The sequence below is a fragment of the Miscanthus floridulus genome, chromosome 1 (genome assembly GCF_019320115.1).
Source record: "Miscanthus floridulus cultivar M001 chromosome 1, ASM1932011v1, whole genome shotgun sequence".
NCBI classification, from domain to species: domain Eukaryota; kingdom Viridiplantae; phylum Streptophyta; class Magnoliopsida; order Poales; family Poaceae; genus Miscanthus; species Miscanthus floridulus.
This window is the reverse complement of record NC_089580.1, coordinates 93,477,221-93,497,155: the sequence shown is the minus strand read 5'-3', so window position 1 is coordinate 93,497,155 and position 19,935 is coordinate 93,477,221.

Genomic DNA, 19,935 nt, shown 5'->3' with positions numbered 1-19,935 from the left:
ATTTGAACATTCAAAATTTATTCAAATTTCAAGTTTCAAATTTTTAAATCATACTAGAACATGTACAGAAGCTACACAAAATTTTCAGAATTTTTGGAGCTATGATTATTTTTCTACAAATTTCCAAAGATTCAGTACTATTCACAAATTCAGAAAACAAAAATCAGCACTGTTCTTCTTCTCCCTGCTCACTGACAGACTGACCCCACGCGTCAGCGACAGTGAACAAGACACGGCGGCGCGGCTAGCTCCAGCCAGCAAAATGCGCCGGTGGTGACTCTCCGGTGAGACGGGCTGCTCCTACATGATCTACACCAAGTCGCGCACCTATCCCAAGCCTCAGAACAGAAAAGAGCACACCGGATGGCACTCAACGCCGGCCATGGCGGCTCGGACCCGACGGCGGTCGATGTAACTAGGGCTATGGCGCAGTAGAGTCAAAGGAAGAGTGAGCAACACGCTCAGGAGCTCACCGTGATCGCGATGATGTGCTTGGTGCAGGTGGAGACGTACGGAATCGCCCTGGGCACGGTGAGGTGGGTTGCGGCGGAGCTTCGGCCGGCTCCGAAGAAGATGACGTCGCGCGGTGGTGCTGATCGGCTAGAAGCGAGGCGAGTAGGTCAAGAATGAGCAGCAGGGTAAGGCAGAGCTGCTGGCCAACGCAATTGGCTTGAGGTGGTCCGACGAGGATGAATTGGGCGATCGCGGCAATGTCACCGGCGGCGAACAGTCGACGGGAAAACTCCGATTGACGACGATGTACTCCTATTTATAGCAAGCTTGAGAGCGTACGGTGATGACAGCACACGGGCGAACTCGCCACGGAGGTTTGGGCGTGTCACAGCGCGTGAAAGCGGTGAACTCCACGTGGCGCCGGCGGCAAGCAGTGAGGTGGAGTTAATTTTTTTTGAAATAATTACAGAACTGCCACTGCTTCCATTTATCAAATTACTCCCAAATTTTCTAAAGAAGTTGAAAATCTTCAAAAATGAAAGTTGTTCAATTTTTCAAACTCTACAACTTTGCTTCTAGAAATATTTTCAAATTCTGCCTCCATTGTGAAATTTGAATTTGGGGTGCATTTGAGCATTTGAATCATTTCAAAATTACTCCAAATTTTATATGTAAACTTGAAAAACTTTGAATACCAAAGTTGATCCTTATAAAATAATCTCCAACTTTGCTTTTTGCCTCAACCCTAAATTCCTCATGGATTTTGAATTAGTTAAAAGGGGCAAAAAGGACTTTTATAATTTGAATGTGAATTCAAATTTGATTTGTCTTCCTTTTACTTAGATTTTGATTTTTGACCAGTAACATGGCTCATTAGGATTATTTGAGTCAAAGGACATATGACCTCACATGATCACATGAAATTTAACCCTTGTGGTCATGATCTGTATTTAGGGTTTTTGAAACACATCACATGAAATAACAACATTATGAAATAAACCTTATTTAGTGAATGCATTCAAAACTTTATACTAAATGAATGCTTTGCAATGCACATGATGACATGTCAAATTTTAGTATTAGGTCAAAACACCAGAGGTGTTACAACCCTTCCCCCTTAAAGAAATCTCGTCCCGAGATTTAAAACTTAAGGCTAAGTAATGGAAAAGGAAATGTGTCAAGCTAACACATTACAACTTTATTCAAAAGGCTAGCGAGGGGGTTTTCCATTCTATTAATAACAAGACAAGTTACAATATAGACAAGGTATTACAACTAGATAGAAGCGAAGAAGTCAGGAAAGTTCTCTTCTAAGTAATCCTCGGACTCCCAAGTAGCTTCATCTTTCGTGTGTTGATTCCATTGTACTTTGTAGAACTTGATTGTACGTCTGCGAGTGACTCGATCTTTCTGATCTAAGACTCTAATGGGGTACTCGGCATAAGTCAAATCAGGTTCTAATTCTACATCACCAAAGTCGATTTCTTGGTCAGGTACTTGAAGACACTTCTTTAACTGAGACACATGAAAGATATCATGTACCGCTGACATGTGATCTGGTAGCTTGACGCGATAGGCGACTGGTCCACATCGTTGTTGGATCTGAAAAGGACCTACATAACGGGGTGCCAACTTTCCCTGAATCCCAAATCAATGAACTCCTTTCATCGGTGATACCTTGAGGTAGACATAATCTCCCACTTTGAATTCTAGCGGTCGTCTCCTCTTATCAGCATAGCTTTTCTGTCGGGATTGAGCTACCTTCATATTGGCTTGTATGAGTTTAACTTTCTCTTCAGCTTCCTTGACCACATCCGGTCCAAAGAACCAACGTTCTCCAGATTCTGACCAATTTAAAGGTGTTTGGCACCTACGGCCATACAGTGCTTCGAACGGTGCCATTTTAATGCTCTCTTGATGGCTGTTGTTATGTGAGAATTCAGCTAAGGGAAGGCATTCATCCCATTTAACACCAAAGGAAAGAACACATGCTCTTAACATATCTTCAAGAATTTGATTTACCCTTTCAGTCTGTCCGTCTGTTTGCGGATGATAAGCAGAACTACGGATAAGTTTAGTTCCTAAAGACTCATGTAGACTTTTCCAAAACTTGGATATGAACAATGACCCTCTATCAGAGACAATGGTCTTGGGTGCCCCATGCAGACTGAAAATTCTATCAAGATAAATCTTTGCATACTGCTCCGCTCGATATTTATCTCTGACTGGCAAGAAATGAGCTATTTTGGTTAGACGATCCATAATAACCCATATTGAATTATAGCCTGCAGATGTCCTAGGCAACCCTACTATGAAGTCCATACAAATATCTTCCCACTTCCAAGATGGAACTGGCAAAGAATGTAATGGACCTGCAGTCTTCATATGAACCGCTTTGACTCTCTGACAAATATCACACTTGGCTACATATTGAGCTATTTCTATTTTCATTTTGGTCCACCAATATCTCTTTCTCAGATCATGATACATTTTGTTGCTACCCAGATGAATGGAGTATCTTGTAGAATGAGCTTCATCAAGAATCTGCTTTCACAGCTCCGGATTTTTGGGTACTACCAACCTATCCTTGAACCATACAACATCTGATTCATCAATCTTGAAACATGTTGGTCTTCCAGATCTGACTTTATCCTTAATATGGGCTATGCCCTTACTTTTCTGTTGAGCAGCAATGATCTGATCTTTGATAGTGGACTCAACTACAATATTAGACAGGGAACCTTGTTCTATGATTTGTAAATTCAGATGCTCCATCTCTTGACACAATGTTCGCTGCATCGGTTCTACAATCAGGCAATGACAATGACTCTTACGACTCAGGGCATCGGCAACCACATTAGCCTTGCCCGGATGATAGTGCACTTCCAAATCATAATCTTTGATCAATTCCAACCATCTTCTTTGCCTCATATTCAACTCTGACTGAGTGAAGATGTATTTCAAACTTTTGTGATCCATATAGATATGACATATATTGCCCAATAAATAATGTCGTCAAATCTTGAGTGAATGGACTACAACAGCTAATTCAAGATCATGGGTGGGATAATGTTCTTCGTGCTTCTTGAGTTGTCTAGAAGCATATGCTATGACTCTGCCTTCTTGCATAAGAACACAGCCAATACCAATTCCAGATGCATCACAATAGATATCAAATGGTCTCTCGATATCAGGTTGTGCTAATACTGGTGCAGTTGTCAACAACTTCTTCAATGTTTGAAAGGCCTCTTCACATTCTGTTGACCATACAAACTTAATTTGATTTTTCAACAGTCCAGTAATTGGCTTCGCAATTCTGGAGAAGTCAGGGATAAACCGACGGTAATACCCTGCCAACCCCAGGAAACTACGAACTTGATGAACAGTTGTAGGTGCTTTCCAATTAAGGACTTCTTCTACCTTGCTCGGATCAACCGCTATACCTTCAGTAGATAGCACATGACCCAGAAATTGTACTTCCTCCAACCAAAATGCACATTTGCTGAACTTGGCATATAGTTGGTGATCTCTTAATCTTTGTAGAACAATACGGAGATGTTCCGCATGTTCCTCTTTGCTCTTAGAGTAGATAAGAATGTCATCAATAAACACCACGACAAACTTATCCAACTCAGGCATGAAAACTGAGTTCATCAGGTACATGAAATGAGCCGGGGCATTGGTTAGCCCAAAAGACATAACTAGATACTCATATAAACCATATCGGGTAGTAAATGCTGTCTTCAGCACATCTTCACGTCTGATCTTAATCTGGTGGTAGCCTGATCTTAAGTCTATCTTTGAGAATACTTTAGCTCCTGTAAGTTGATCAAAAAGCAAATCAATCCGGGGTAAGGGATATTTGTTCTTGATGGTGACTTCATTTAATGGCCTATAGTCAACACATAATCTTAAGGTTTGGTCCTTCTTCACGAAAATAGCAGGACATCCCCAAGGTGATGAACTGGGTTGAATAAAACCCTTGTCTAACAACTCTTGTAGTTGCATTTTTAATTCTGCTAATTCTTTTGGTGGCATCCTATATGCTCTTCTAGACACTGGTGATGTCCCTGGTTTCAGATCAATTCTGAACTCTACGTCTCGGTCTGGTGGCAGACCAGGCAGGTCATCGGGAAAGACATCCGTAAACTCACATACCACTAAAATTTCCTCGGCTCCTTCAACAATAGTTGCACAGACTGTTTCCACTGTACTCTTAGGAAAGGGAAGTTGGATGAGAAGTTGGGTTTTGCTGTCAGGTGCATTTACCCTTATTGTTCTACGCAGGACATCTATGATAGCCCCGTGTTGAGTTAGCCAGTTCATACCAAGGATCACATCTATATCTTGATCCTTTAATATTAGCATACTGGTAGGGAACTCATATCCTCCCAAATCAATAGGTACATGCTGAACTACCTCCCTTGTACAGATTCATCCCCTAGGCGACTGTATATGATAGGGTTCTTTTGTTTCCCCAATAGCTATCCCATGCTTCACAACAAATGTACGATTGATGAATGTATGGGATGCACTAGAATCAAATAAGGTAATTGCAGGATGCTTAGCAATGGGAAACATACCCATCATAACTGATTCTCCTTCTGGAATAGATTCCACTTGCGTATAGAATACCCTTCCAGTTTTCTTCTCAGCCGAACCCTTTTGATGGTTCTGAGCATTGCCCTTGTACTAATTTGGAGCTTGATTAGCAGGGGCTTTGGTTGCATCAGGATTGTTCTTCCTAGGATATGGACATTCTCGGGAAAAATGCCCGGGTTTACCACAATTATAGCATGGAAAATTGTGATTCTGGGGAGTAGCATTGCGGTTTGCATTATTGGCATGGTTCTGCTGCTGTGGTGCTTGATGAATATAAGGTGTATTAGTTGTAGGGCGAATGAAGATTTGCTTCCTGCTTTGGCCTTGTTGTGGGCGGAATGGTGTACGGCCATGATTCTGAGGATGGTATACTATCTTCTGACGCTTGCCACTTGATGATCCGGAAGCAAATATTTTCTTCTTCGCCTCCTTGTGTCGGCGGTAATTCTCTTCCGAAGCGATAGCAATGTTGATTGTTTCATGGTAAGTTGCATTACCATAGGCTGCCATCATTGTCTGAAGTTTAGTGTTCAAGCCTCGAAGAAAATGATTCTTTTTCTTCCTGTCCGTGTTCACATACTCAATAGCATACTGAGACAGGTGGTTGAAACGCCCAACATAATGCATCACCGGGTGCTCCCCTTGCTTAAGAGCCAAGAACTCTTCCAACTTCATGGTCATCACACCGTCCGGAATATAATGTGCCCTGAAGGCATCTTTGAACTCCCTCTAGTTGATTTGGTGACCAATGGGCTGTACTACTATCAAATTTGCCCACCAGGCACCAGCAGCTCCTCAGAGTTGCTGTGCCGCAAACCTTGGTTTTTGAACCTCAGTACAGTGAATCAGCTCGAACTTTTGCTCTATTGTCCTAAGCCAATCATCAGCTTCTAAAGGTTTGTCTGCCTTAGAGAATATAGGCGGACGTGTGTCAGTAAAATCCACATAGGTTGACTCGTCGTTTCCATTATTACGACGGCCACGATTAGGGTATGGTGCCTGCTGGTTCTGCGCCAACTCCCTTAACAGCCTGGCATTCTCTACCGTTGCGTTGACGAGTGCAGCTATGGCATCTGCTATAGTCGAGGGCATTGGTGGAGGATTTGGGCACTCATCATCGTCGTGCGAGCCACTAGCACCAGTTCAGGTGATAGGACGAGGCATCTGTTAGAGAAACACATTTACTTACATTATTCTTTATTAAAAGCTTTTAAAAGGTTGCATACTACAAAGGGTTCTTATTTATATTACATGTCTTGTATCCCACAAGACAACCCTGGTTTTCTAGGAAAGCAGTAAAGGAACTACTACTGCTCCGAGCTTTCAGTCTTCGGCATCCGTGCCTGTATTGGACGAAACCTCATCTTCATCTGAGAAGTACACTAACTCCTCAGGGTCCTCCTCCTCTTCTTCATTCTCGACTTCTCCTAGAGCTACAATCATTTCTTCATCGGTAACTTCACCATCCCCATGAGGAGGATGAAGTTGAGCATACAGCATATGGACATTCTCATGAAGAATGGCATTGTCCATCTCTAGGTCTTCAACGTAGAACTCCAACTCATTGACGCGTTCATTGGCCGCATCTTCTCGTGTCCAGGCTTCATTCCGCAGCTCCATGGTCATGGTGATACCCCTTTGCATTTCTGCCAGTTCTTCTTGATCTTTAGCATGAGCTCGACGAAGAGTGTTGAGCTCCTTGTTAAGGTTCTCAACGTTGGTGGGGTTGCTTGAAGATCCTTCCTCTCCTAGGTTCTTGGAACTTCCTTCACCAAGCTCATGATTTCTTGGTGCCAATTGGTGACGAGGGACTCCATGAGGTCCGGTGGACTTGCGTGCAGTTTTCTTGGTCTTTGCCATAGCCTGAAGAAATTAGGGTAGGACTATAAGAATAGCTTGAGGATAACGGAGGTTAGCAAGAATGGGATTGACATTACTTACCCAACCACTATTAAGGGGAATTATAATGCAAGGTGCTCAAGCATGATGTATGAATCGATCTTACGAATCTACGTACAAAAGATTAATATAATCATAAGTACTAGATTTTCATAATACATAGGACAAACCTAATCATATTATCCGCCACAAACTTTTCAAATAAGTCAGGATTGAGTCTAGATCAAAGGTAAGAAGAAAGAAATTGAACTTTCAAAATATCATGTTTACTTTCCTTGATCCAAATCATTTTGAAGGTTTTCCAAAGTAACCTACAATGATCTTAGATGGGAACTGCTCTGATACCAGCTGTGGCAGAACCTCCTAAGGAATCGGGCCCACATGCACCTATCATTGTCTTAACAGACCTTGGATAGCGTACACGAGTTCCCAACAACTCAACAGGTCTATCGGGTGTCCTCGGGAAACCCGAATCATCCACGTTTCTCTTTTCAAACAGGATCCCAATCACAGTCATTACAGATTACAATAGTTTATTCAAATATATACCAGAGTAAAAGATAGCGGAAGTCTTAAGATAACATAATTACAAACCAGTTGTTTTCAAACTTACAATACCATAAGTGTTATACAACCATAGTAGCGGGATAATATTACATTAACGTTATTTATCAAACAAACTAGTGCCTTGTCCAAAGGCCATTCATCACTCCTCATTGTCATTGACTTCAAACACAGACATGCAGCAGGAACCAAAACAAGCCTGCGCATGCGACTCACCTGCAACAAGGGTTAACAAACCCTGAGTACAAAAGTACTCAACAAGACTAACCCGATGTAACGGGGTGTAAGACTTTAGAGATGCAGGGGTTTGGGACAAGGTAAGGAGGTAGCGAAATTCAAGTCCTTTGCCAAAAGCTTACTATATTTATCCTATTCTCAAATTTTACCCCTAAGTCCTTTTTGTTCTTTATCTCAAACTAAATGTACATTTCCCATATTTCATTCCTTCTCATTCCATTCTTTTCTCATATATTAGTATTTCACCAGTCCTGCATTGCTTCTGTAATGAATCGAGTCTCCATATCCGCGGAGCACCGGCAATTCGAATTGATTCAAGTCCCAGCTGGGGATTCCTTATCACACGACATATGTAGAACTTAATCTTGCATATATCAACCTCGCTACCGGATCCTCCTATACTAAGCCATCTCCACGCCACCCGAGAGTACAGCACACCTCAAATCCGGCCACATTCCAGCCATGAGGGTACACGCTACTCCCGCCATCTCTCCACTCCTAGTGCGTGGGCATTCGTCTTAGTATCGGATTAGCCGAAGTAGGCTTACCGGAGTATGTGACCAGTACTACAAAGTGTCTCGTTCAGAAGATCCACAATGAGTGGCCTTTAAGCGACATAGCCGGCAACATTACCCAACATTCAAGATAAGTTAACCGACTAGTCTCTAGTTCATTCTACATTCTTTCCTTCTTTGGCCAGTATGCCATCTTTGATTGTATTGAAACTTTTACTTTGAAAGCCTACCATAAAGCATACTAAGCATTCTACGCATTTGTAAATGAAATCATCTTCAAGGATGGTAAACAATTAACAAGGTAGGCAATGCATCAAGTAGGTGACATTTGAATTAATCAACTTAATGCAATAGGTAACATAGGTGATAAACTTTTCAAAGTAAACAAGGTAATGGCTTAATGCATAAACCGGGGCTTGCCTTCGTTGACGATCTCAGGTTCCGGGTTAGTACCACAATTATCAAATCCCGTGACAACCGGGGATTCTTCCAGAACTTGCTCAACTAGAATCGTTTCATTCTCGGGTTCTACACGAAATGATAACATATGCTTTAACATGATGATAATGTAAACATGATGCTTTCACGGTACATGAAATGTAAAAACACCCGCAAATGATTTTATTTCTCGGTACAGTTGCAAGCCAACAAAACCAACCTGCAACCCTGTCATCAAGAACCACACATGTGACTTGACCAAATGGATCTTGGAACCCTACTAGTCACAAAACATGACCAAAACAAGATCCAACACTAATCAACACTTAGGGTTTCGACGAGTTAACTTGTTAATGACTTTTGTTACCACATGAAATGTCATTAAGATTTACTAATTACAAATTAGATATTAGTTCAAATACTAATTAAGGTACTAAGGATCATTATAAGTTAATGACCCAAGGTCAACAATCAATTCTAAAGTCAAACAAATCCTAATTGATTAAACATTAATTAAATGAATAATTAATTAAATAATTAAGTCTACATTAGGTATAAAATAAACTTTGTCCAATTAAGCTCAAATTTTTATGTAAGCTTCCTCATGACAAATTAGTGTACCAAAACAAATTTCATAATTTTTGGAGTTATATAGTGACTTACAAAAATCATGGAAATTGCATTTTTCAATTAATGGTCTGAATATTTGAACATTCAAAATTTATTCAAATTTCAAGTTTCAAATTTTTAAATCATACTAGAACATGTACAGAAGCTACACAAAAATTTTCAGAATTTTTGGAGCTATGATTATTTTTCTACAAATTTCCAAAGATTCAGTACTATTCACAAATTCAGAAAACAAAAATCAGCACTGTTCTTCTTCTCCCTGCTCACTGACAGACTGACCCCACGCGTCAGCGACAGTGAACAAGACACGGCGGCGCGGCCAGCTCCGGCCAGCAAAACGCGCCGGTGGTGACTCTCCGGTGAGACGGGCTGCTCCTACATGATCTACACCAAGTCGCGCACCTATCCCAAGCCTCAGAACAGAAAAGAGCACACCGGATGGCACTCAACGCCGGCCATGGCGGCTCGGACCCGACGGCGGTCGATGTAACTAGGGCTACGGTGCAGTAGAGTCAAAGGAAGAGTGAGCAACACGCTCAGGAGCTCACCGTGATTGCGATGATGTGCTTGGTGCAGGCGGAGACGTACGGAATCGCCCTGGCCACGGTGAGGTGGGTTGCGGCGGAGCTTCGGCCGGCTCCGAAGAAGATGACGTCGCGCGGTGGTGCTGATCGGCTAGAAGCGAGGCGAGCAGGTCAGGAATGAGCAGCAGGGTAAGGCGGAGCTGCTGGCCAACGCAATTGGCTTGAGGTGGTCCGACGAGGATGAATTGGGCGATCGCGGCAATGTCACCGGCGGCGAACAATCGACGGGAAAACTCCGATTGACGACGATGTACTCCTATTTGTAGCAAGCTTGAGGGCGTACGGTGATGACAGCACACGGGCGAACTCGCCACGGAGGTTTGGGCATGTCACAGCACGTGAAAGCAGTGAAATCCGATCGGCGGTGAACTCCGCGTGGCGCCGGCGGCAAGCAGTGAGGTGGAGTTAATTTTTTTTGAAATAATTACAGAACTGCCACTGCTTCCATTTATCAAATTACTCCCAAATTTTCTAAAGAAGTTGAAAATCTCCAAAAATGAAAGTTGTTCAATTTTTCAAACTCTACAACTTTGCTTCTAGAAATATTTTCAAATTCTGCCTCCATTGTGAAATTTGAATTTGGGGTGCATTTGAGCATTTGAATCATTTCAAAATTACTCCAAATTTTATATGTAAACTTGAAAAACTTTGAATACCAAAGTTGATCCTTATAAAATAATCTCCAACTTTGCTTTTTGCCTCAACCCCAAATTCCTCATGGATTTTGAATTAGTTAAAAGGGGCAAAAAGGACTTTTATAATTTGAATGTGAATTCAAATTTGATTTGTCTTCCTTTTACTTAGATTTTGATTTTTGACCAGTAACATGGCTCATTAGGATTATTTGAGTCAAAGGACATATTACCTCACATGATCACATGAAATTTAACCCTTGTGGTCACGACCTGTATTTAGGGTTTTTGAAACACATCACATGAAATAACAACATTATGAAATAAACCTTATTTAGTGAATGCATTCAAAACTTTATACTAAATGAATGCTTTGCAATGCACATGATGACATGTCAAATTTTAGTATTAGGTCAAAACACCAGAGGTGTTACATATAGGCCGGAGCATCCAACGTGAGCCCTTAGATCAAACCGACTTAAGGAATGGCATAGATGCAACCTAGGAGGTGGTGGAGAACCGACATTGCAATGAGGAGGCTGATAGGTGGGCCCAAGGGTGGGGCAGCCTACAGGTGTGGCCAGGTGGCCCCACCTAGCAGCCCCTCGCTCTCTGCCTCGGCGTGGAGTCCTCTTGAGTGAGTGCTTCTCCCCCAAGCTTGCACTTTCAGTGAGGGTTCGTTGTTGTAAGTTCTTCAAACCAGACTTCTCCTTGTGAAGTTCATTGATCAAGTACCTCGGTTTGCTCTGAAGATGAGGATTTTTGTGGTGGTGCATCTAATGGTGATGCCACCATCCGCCAAACCTGTCTTGGTTTTGAGTTTGATTTTGATTTGATAGGTTCAAAACCTTCACTTGTAGAAATCTGGGGAATTGACTATCTTCCCACTCTTTGCTTGAAATGTGTCATGCTCATAAGTCAAGGTAGAAATCAAGTGCATGAGCTCTATTGGTGGGAAAACACCAACATAACAAAAAAATTATTCATTCCTCTCTAACCTTAGGCACATCAAACAAGATGAAGTTGATGTTATGTGCTTTGTTCATTTATATCATGGGTGATAAGATCAGAAGATTGAGCATGAATGTAGCATTTGAAGATATTTGGCCAAAAGTGTTGAATTGCTTAACCCATGGAAGGATTGTCTATCTTTACATAATGTACCAATCTTTACATGATTATGACTATCATCTTCCAGAGATAAGATGTGCATTTTTTAGCTCATTTGGTTAAAACTATGAGATCAAGAAAGTGGTGCTAGGAACAAGTTTAAAGAACTAAATATGTTGAGTTAATCAGGTTGGATCAAGTAATGGAGTTGTAACTCAAACATGTTTATTCCATTTTTATGTACCTATCAGAATCAAGGAGAAACTCTTTTAAATATTGACCATTTACCTTAGGATGTTACCTTCATCATTGAAGCGTGATGACACCACATGGCAAATGGTAGATGACTCATGATGGTCCTTCCCTTTTGCTCGAAGTTTGTCCTTGTTCGACTAGCATCGCAGCTTGAGCTGTTCGTGATCTTCTTGTTTCCTAGATTGTACCCTTTCTTTCTCATCCCTTTGTCATGCCATCTTTTTGCTCTTTGAGCTTTGACATTTTGTTGGATCTTTTACTCATTGTTTCATGTAGTTCTTCCATCCATGATGAATGAGCTGTGTCTTCTTTACGCAATGTTATAGGAGTTTGTCATGTGCCTTGCTTCATCTCTAATTTGGATTCATCTCGTGACTTACCCAAATTGAATTGAGAGTTTCCTGCAGGGGTTAGTCCAACAAAATATCCAATATCTACTAAAGCATACCATCGGCTCAAAAATCAACCTAGACACCACGTCTAATTTGATTTAGGAAGGCATTTTAACATAAGAACCGTGTTTAATTTAAAAGCCTTTGGAAGTAAAATTAGCACCCATAAACTAAGCACCATGCTTAATTTAAAAGATGTATGAACATACCCCAAACCTTAAGCATACTATAGCAAACAAAGATAGCGTGAAAGCATTATAGAGATTTATTCAAATAGAGATGAAAGAGCATGGTTGTTATTTAGCAAATGGGACATGGCTTAAAGGTAGAGACAACCAAAAATAGCAACATGGCATAGGATTTTTCAAAGAAGTTCATCCCCCATACTTGAATTTTGCAAATGCAAAATCATGTTTGGATGGATGTAATTAAATGTTGCATGATAATTGGTTGGACATACCTTGCGTCATCATCCTTCATTCTTTTTACTTCAAACCTGGAATGGTTTGTGACAAAAATATCCGAAGGAATATTTTCATAATTATATTTCTATGCACATTTCACAAAGGCATCACAGCAAAAGGTGAAAGTTCATGATATCTCCCGAAAGTGCTTGTTTTAGGACAGAAGCTCATCCTTGGGAAACCTTCGAATTATGCTTCTAATTGGTGAAGTGGTTTTCCCTCCAACACCAACCTTTGGGTGCCTATCTCAAGATTCATGCCAATGAGATTTGCAATATTTATGATAAACATATGCATCTACAACCACCCTTTCAAAGTCTTTATGAATATAGAGTATGAGGGGGTTGAAGTTCTTGTGTGTGGCAATGGAGAGACCAATTGGTTTAGGAGATTTCTCATGCGAGCATGGATTTGATGAGGTGTTCATGAAATAACTTCGATGCTCGTCTATGTAATCTTCATTTTCAAGCTCTAGGGCTGATTCTTCATGAATGCCCATAGGCAAAAATATTGTCTCCATCATTCCATGCCTATGACATTTATTGGACTCTTTATTGTCCAACATTTCCCTTGGATTAGTGACCCTCGGGTTGATCTTGTCCAAGGCCTCGTCCATCCATTCAATGGCAACGACACATAAGTTCTTAATATCCTCCAGCCATTATTGTTCTTCTTGGTCTTCCTTGTGGCCTTCATGACTCCTATGCTTTGGGTGTCTTAGTGGATTCTAGGATCATCATGAGTCTCAGGAGAAAGAGCATAAGTGGAATCATTAGGGTCAAGTATGGGTTTGAATAAGACATCTAATGTGGGCATAAAAGGAGAGAAGATAGCAATTGCTTCTAAATGACTTGGCTCTCCTTCTTTGGGTTCACTAGACATGCGATCCTTGAATTCTTCCCAATGTCCTACATGAGAATAAGGACGCTTCCTAAGAAATCCCTTCTTGAGAGGAATTGAATTATATTCGCTCGAAGGTCTCTTGTGGAACTCGAAGTTTAAGCTTTTCCCAAAATCAGCATCAAAAAGATCATCCTCATAAGAAATTTCAAAAGGTTGAATTTCTTCTTCCCTTGGAGGATTTTGGGGTATTGATGGTTCAGGATTGACAGCTAAATCTTGGGATTGGAGAGGTTGTGATTTGGCTATCAAAACTTTCTCTTCTTGTTCGGGAGATGATTCCTTCTCTTCCTTGGGAGTTCATTATGAATGCTAGTGCAGAGAGTCTTTCCACTAATTCTATCAAGCATAGATCTTACTTCACTAATAGACAAATGAAGGAAAGCTCCTCTAGAGGCTTGATCAAGGGTTTGCATAGAATCCTCGCTAAGACCCATATAAAAATGTTGAAGGAGCATTGGGTCTGAAATAGCAAGGTCAAGGCCAGTGGTAATAAGATCATTAATACGTTCCCATGATGGGGCAAGAGATTCTTCTTCTAGTTATCTATAAGATAGAACCTCTTTTTGAAGTCCAACTACTTTAGAGATGGGAAAGAAACATAAACAAAATTTAGAGTATAATGTTTCTCAATCTCCTCGCATACTTCCTACGGTTTGACTATACCATTATTTAGCTCTTCCTGTTAAAGAGAGCAGAAACAACTTTCATCTTAAGGTTTCGTCAGACATGCCCGTGATACGCATGTATTGGTATTTATTAACTTGTCACTTATTTACATAGCCACCTATTAATTACCTACATCTCCTAACATTACTTTACTAGGTTGTCATCCCTAGTGATGGTGCTAGAGATGCTTGTTGGTGCTGCCTAGCATCACTACTAGAATGATACTAAGTAGTTCTTTATCATCTTATGTGACTAGAAAGAATATATAGATATGAACAAAAAAGGATCTGCAAGCACACAGATAATATACCATTGTAGCACTTCACCCGAGAGTATTCCAGGTATCGTTATTTATATTTTTACCATAGGGAAGGTCTAGCATGGACAAGTATTGATAACTTATACTATTGATGGAGAAGTAAACCATAACCAATATTCTACTCAAAATAGGTTAAGTCATAGGATAAGATATATATGATAAGTATTGATCAATGATAATGATAAATCACTTAGAGTACTCCTTTCTATGGCATTAGCATGGTCAGGTAGAATATTAGAGGAATAATTTCTAAGTTATTCTTAATTATAAGTCAAAGCATACATTGATTAGTGCAATTACACCTAATAGTCATTGCTAAGATCATCTTCATATCTATGGATTAAGCGTGGTGCTTAGGCGATATCTTGCCTGTAGGTATGTCTAGATCCCTAGATAGATTGTGGTAGTGGCTGGTGGTGATAGCCTTGTCTTTCCTCTGTATTCCACCACATTGGGTCTAGTTACTAAAACATAGGGCTCGTTGTGCTTTGTGTTTGGTTAAATCTAATGCAAGTACGCCCCTCGTACTAAGGACGTTCTCACTATCATTAAGCTACTGTTGTTGCTTTAAGATTACATACTCTACTTCTTACACTCAGCTACACTACACTTCTAGTTACCTCTGTCTCTATGATCAAAATCCTTTTTATCTTTTTTCCATCCATCATCCATACTACCCTCATCACCCCCATGTTGATAAAAACCTACCTACCTAGTCTACCTAGCCACATTTCTCAACACGCCGAACAACCTTCCTTTGGGAAAATATAAATTCGACAATTGGTACTCACCGAGCGAAGTGCTATATGATAGTTCTATGCGCTTATGGAATCCCCTTTCCTATATACACACTTATGAACCATTATCAACAGGCATTTCTAGCGCCATTACTAGGGTATAATCCTAGTAGTGACGCTAAGAAACACCAACAGTGACCACACGACGTTCATCATTACTAGTACTATTCGAGTAGTGAATATTTTAGATGATCGGACCTTCTATCATTCGGTGAAGTATACAATGTAGTCCATTCCAAGTAGTCGTAGGCTCATGGTAGCCAAGGGGCAGCAGCTAGCTAGAGATGGCTACATGGTTTCATAGGTTCTGATCATCTACACACCCTCGGCTGTGTTTGAAGCTACCGCTTTAGGAATCCAATACCTTACTACTTCATGCATGCAGCCACAGATGGTGTCTCTCCTATTTGTAGCATAGCCGATCAGGCAAAAGTTCTACTCATAGCTGAGTACAAGAGTTACATGTCTAGCCCGTTCAAATTTACATTACTCGGACTATCAAGTGAACATACGGTTTACAAGAAATAGGCAAACATCATTTTGTCCAATATCATAGAGGGACGTGGTCAAGGGAAAAGTTGTGAGCAAGAAGGTTGGGAAAATGCAAATGGGTTAGGGAAGGGGTAGCTAGAAGGTAGGCAATTGATGCAATGCTATCAAATGAAGGAAGGGGGAACGCTCCTTTCATATAGACCTTGAACGGTTGACGAGAGTGAAGCGAATGCGGTAGGAAAGCTGGACACAAGAAGTGAATTGAGAGAAAGAGTTTTTGACCACCATGACACGCTTGACACCTGAATGCTTGGTGCGGTTGTGATATGTCTTTTCTATACTTATTTCACTCCATTCCAAGCAGTCATAGTAGTCGAGGGGCAGATTGATTGCTACTCTGTTTGACACTTTATTCTGTCCTACGAGATCAAATACTTAGCGGGCAGACTTTCTTGCATTTGCAGTAAAAGTCAATAGCTATGTCTCCTCTGTTTAGCATTAGATCAAGGTGAGCCTTGTTTTGATGAAGTCCTCGCTCCATGGTTGTTTCAAGGTCAACAAATTTTATTGAAGACTTGAGTTGGCCTCAACAAAGATCAAAGGCACTCATGAATGTTTAGCATATTTTGGATCAGATCAAAACAACTAGAAAGAAATCTATAGCGAAAAGCAATCAACAGGGGCTAGAGACCAGCTACAAAATGACCAAAGGACCCGAGCTACACCACACTCAACAAAGTTTATCCCACCTAATACAAAGTTCAACAAAAGTTAACATATTAGCAAGGGTGTCCCATAGATCAAACCTATTCATGACTACTAATAGTACTAATATGTCCCATAGATAGGGTCTAGGCTAGCATGCAGGATCAGCTCCACGTCCACCTTCACTAAGACGGCATTGGTGGTTGTCTCAAACTCTCAACTAGATCGACAACGTCATCGTCCTTTGATCCCAGCGAAAAACCTTGCTCCGCCACTAAACGTTCACCGCTGCGCCAATCTGATAACCAAAACTTATTTATTCTTCTCTAATCTTAGGCACATCGAATCATGTTACTATTGATGTTATGTCCATTCATTCTTATAACATGGGTGATAAGATCATAAGGATGAGTATTAATGTGGTATTTGAATACATTTGTCAAAAAGAATAGAGTTGCTTAACCTATGGAAGGACTGTCTATCTTTACAAAATGTATCAAACTTAATATGATTATGACTATCATCTTCCAAAGATAAGATATGCAAAATTTTAACTCATTTGGTTAAGACTATAAGATCAACAAAGTGGTACTATGAAGAAACTTAAGGAACAAACCATGTTGAGTTAATCAGGTTGGATCAAGCAAAGTTGTAACTCAAACATGTTTGTTTCTTTATTTGTATGAATAGCAAGGTCAAAGGAAAGCTTTTTAAATAATGACCACTTACATTAAGATGTTACCTCATCATTGGAGCGTGATGACACCATGTGACAAAGGTAGATGGCTGTGGTGGTCTTTTCTTCATGCTTGAAGCTTTCCTTGCTTGAGCTGTTCATGAGCATCTTGTCTCCTATGTCGCACTCCTTTCTCATTCTTTTGTCATGCTATCTTTTTTTCCTTTCTTTTGTGGCTCTCGGCACTTTATTTGGACCTTTGGCTCCTTTTGTTGTTTCTTCTCTGCAAAAGATTAGTAGACAATACATACCCAAAGGAATATACAAATGTTTCAAAGCAAGGATAGTGTTGTCATAGAGCTGAAGGTCATCCTCTATGCTATAACAGAGTTAGTTTTAACATTTTAATTAGCATAGAATCTTTATCCCATGTTTTAAATTATGTACCTTGATTGTTCACCACTACTTCAAATTTTCAACAAGGTTAAGGCAAAGATGTGTAAAATCATTTTGAAGAATACCTCAAACCTTGATCTATTTCTACGAATGATCTCCTACCATTCCCAACAAAATTTGAATACTTTCCTACAAGGGTTAGTCCATATATACAACCAAATTCTATGCAAGTATGTTTTGATTCAATAATCATGTCTAAATAATATTCCAAAGCATACTTGTAACAGAACAAGGAAGCTTAAAAGACTAAAGAGACTCATTCAAGTAGAAACAAGATTATATATGGTGACCCAAAGGAGCATGATTATTTAAATTTTTACTTGTTAGTGATTTAGCAAGTTGAGCTCCTCATAAAGGTAGGGATGACCAAGACAAACTAGCAACATGACATAAGATGTTTTGAAGAACTCTATTGCCCATACTCAAATTTTGTGAAATGCAGAATCAAGTTTGGATGATAAAATTCTCCTATGAATGTGATTCTATGTTGCATAATTCTTGGTTGGATATACCTTATGTTTTCCTTCTTTTTATTGAAATGATTAGTGACAAGCATACCTGAAGGAGGCTTATCTAATTTACCTGTTGGCGAGAGCTCGTAATCCGTTAAGCAGGACCTTTTCTTGTATTAAGCCTCGATCCTGGAGATGAGGATACAGACAATTTCATGCTCTTCTTCCATCAACCTTTCTTGATTTCTGTTGATTCTTGGTTGATGAATTGGTGTTCATTGGAGATGCAACTCAAGTTCTTCCTTGATTGTCTAACGGCGTGGTAGAAAGTTATTTTCTTTGTTTGTTAGCGATACCCCAGCCATCTTGAAGATCAAAGAATGAACTTCATTGGTGTTTGCATGAAAGCTTCATCGTCAATGACCTAGAGATGTCGTTTGTGTGACCATGGTCATTCTCGGACTTACGAGACACAATTGGTAGTGAACCATTGATTGATGATGTATGTTGGCACGAGAATGTACACCATGATGTAGTGGCATCTCATTGTCTTGTCCTTGTTGATGACGTGCGAGCTAGTCTTTTTGAAGATGATGGAAGCAGGCATATTCTATCTAATATGAGGTGGGTTGCACCTTGCTTCTCATCAGCCTCCTAGCTTGAGTCCTAGAAAAGCTCAATGCTTGGTTGCCTTTGACATTACTGTAGCCAATTGATTTGTTCGTCCACTTCCTATGAGTGAGTGCTTCTATTGTAGATCCTTTTTGTGGCACTTGTCTTTCTCTTTGTTCCATAGCTAAAGTGGTGGTTTGGTTTGGGTTCTCATGTTCATACCAAACCATGGACAGGCACAACTTATATTCATTCTTTTCTGCAAAATGTTAGTGGACATATTCCCAAGGGAATACAATGAATTTGCATTACAGGTTGTTGTCCATAACTTTTGTACTTTTCCTCTATGCTAATGAATGGATGGTTTTAGGATTGCTTTAGCATAGATTTTATTTATTAACAAATTTTATGTGTTGGCTGCATTCTTGCATGGTTCAAGGCTAAGATAACTTGCAACAAAAGATAAGTGAATAAATCTTGATACTCACAGTTCTTCCTTCCATGAAGAATGAGCTAGGTCTTCTTTGTGCAAAGTTTTTTGAATTCATATGCCTTGCTTCATCTCCGGTGTGAATTTATCTCAGGACTTCCCAATTTGAGTTTGAGAGTTTTCTGCAGGGGTTAGTCCAACAAAATAACCAGTATCTACTACAGAAAGTTTTAGTTCAATTACCAAACTAAACTCCATGTCTAAATTTGATTAAGGAAGGCATTTTAACCTAAGCACCACACTTAATTTAAAATGCCTTTGCAAGTGAGATCAGCACTCCCAAACTAAAGCATACTATAACAGACAAAGATAATATGAAAGCATTATAGAGATTTATTCAAATAGAGATGAAAGAGCATGATCATGGTGAGTGATTTCTTTTTTTTAAGACAAAGGATGCAAGTGGATATATGCAGGTAACTAAATATGCTATGAATTTGATATGAGAGAATTCAAACTAAACAAAGTGGATGCATGAATTATTTAAAGTAAACATGCAGTGGTATGCAAAAATTAAAAGATAACTACTCATAAAGTTTAAAGTCCATGAGCAAGATTATCTCATCTTTCTTGATCATACTTACCATGATTC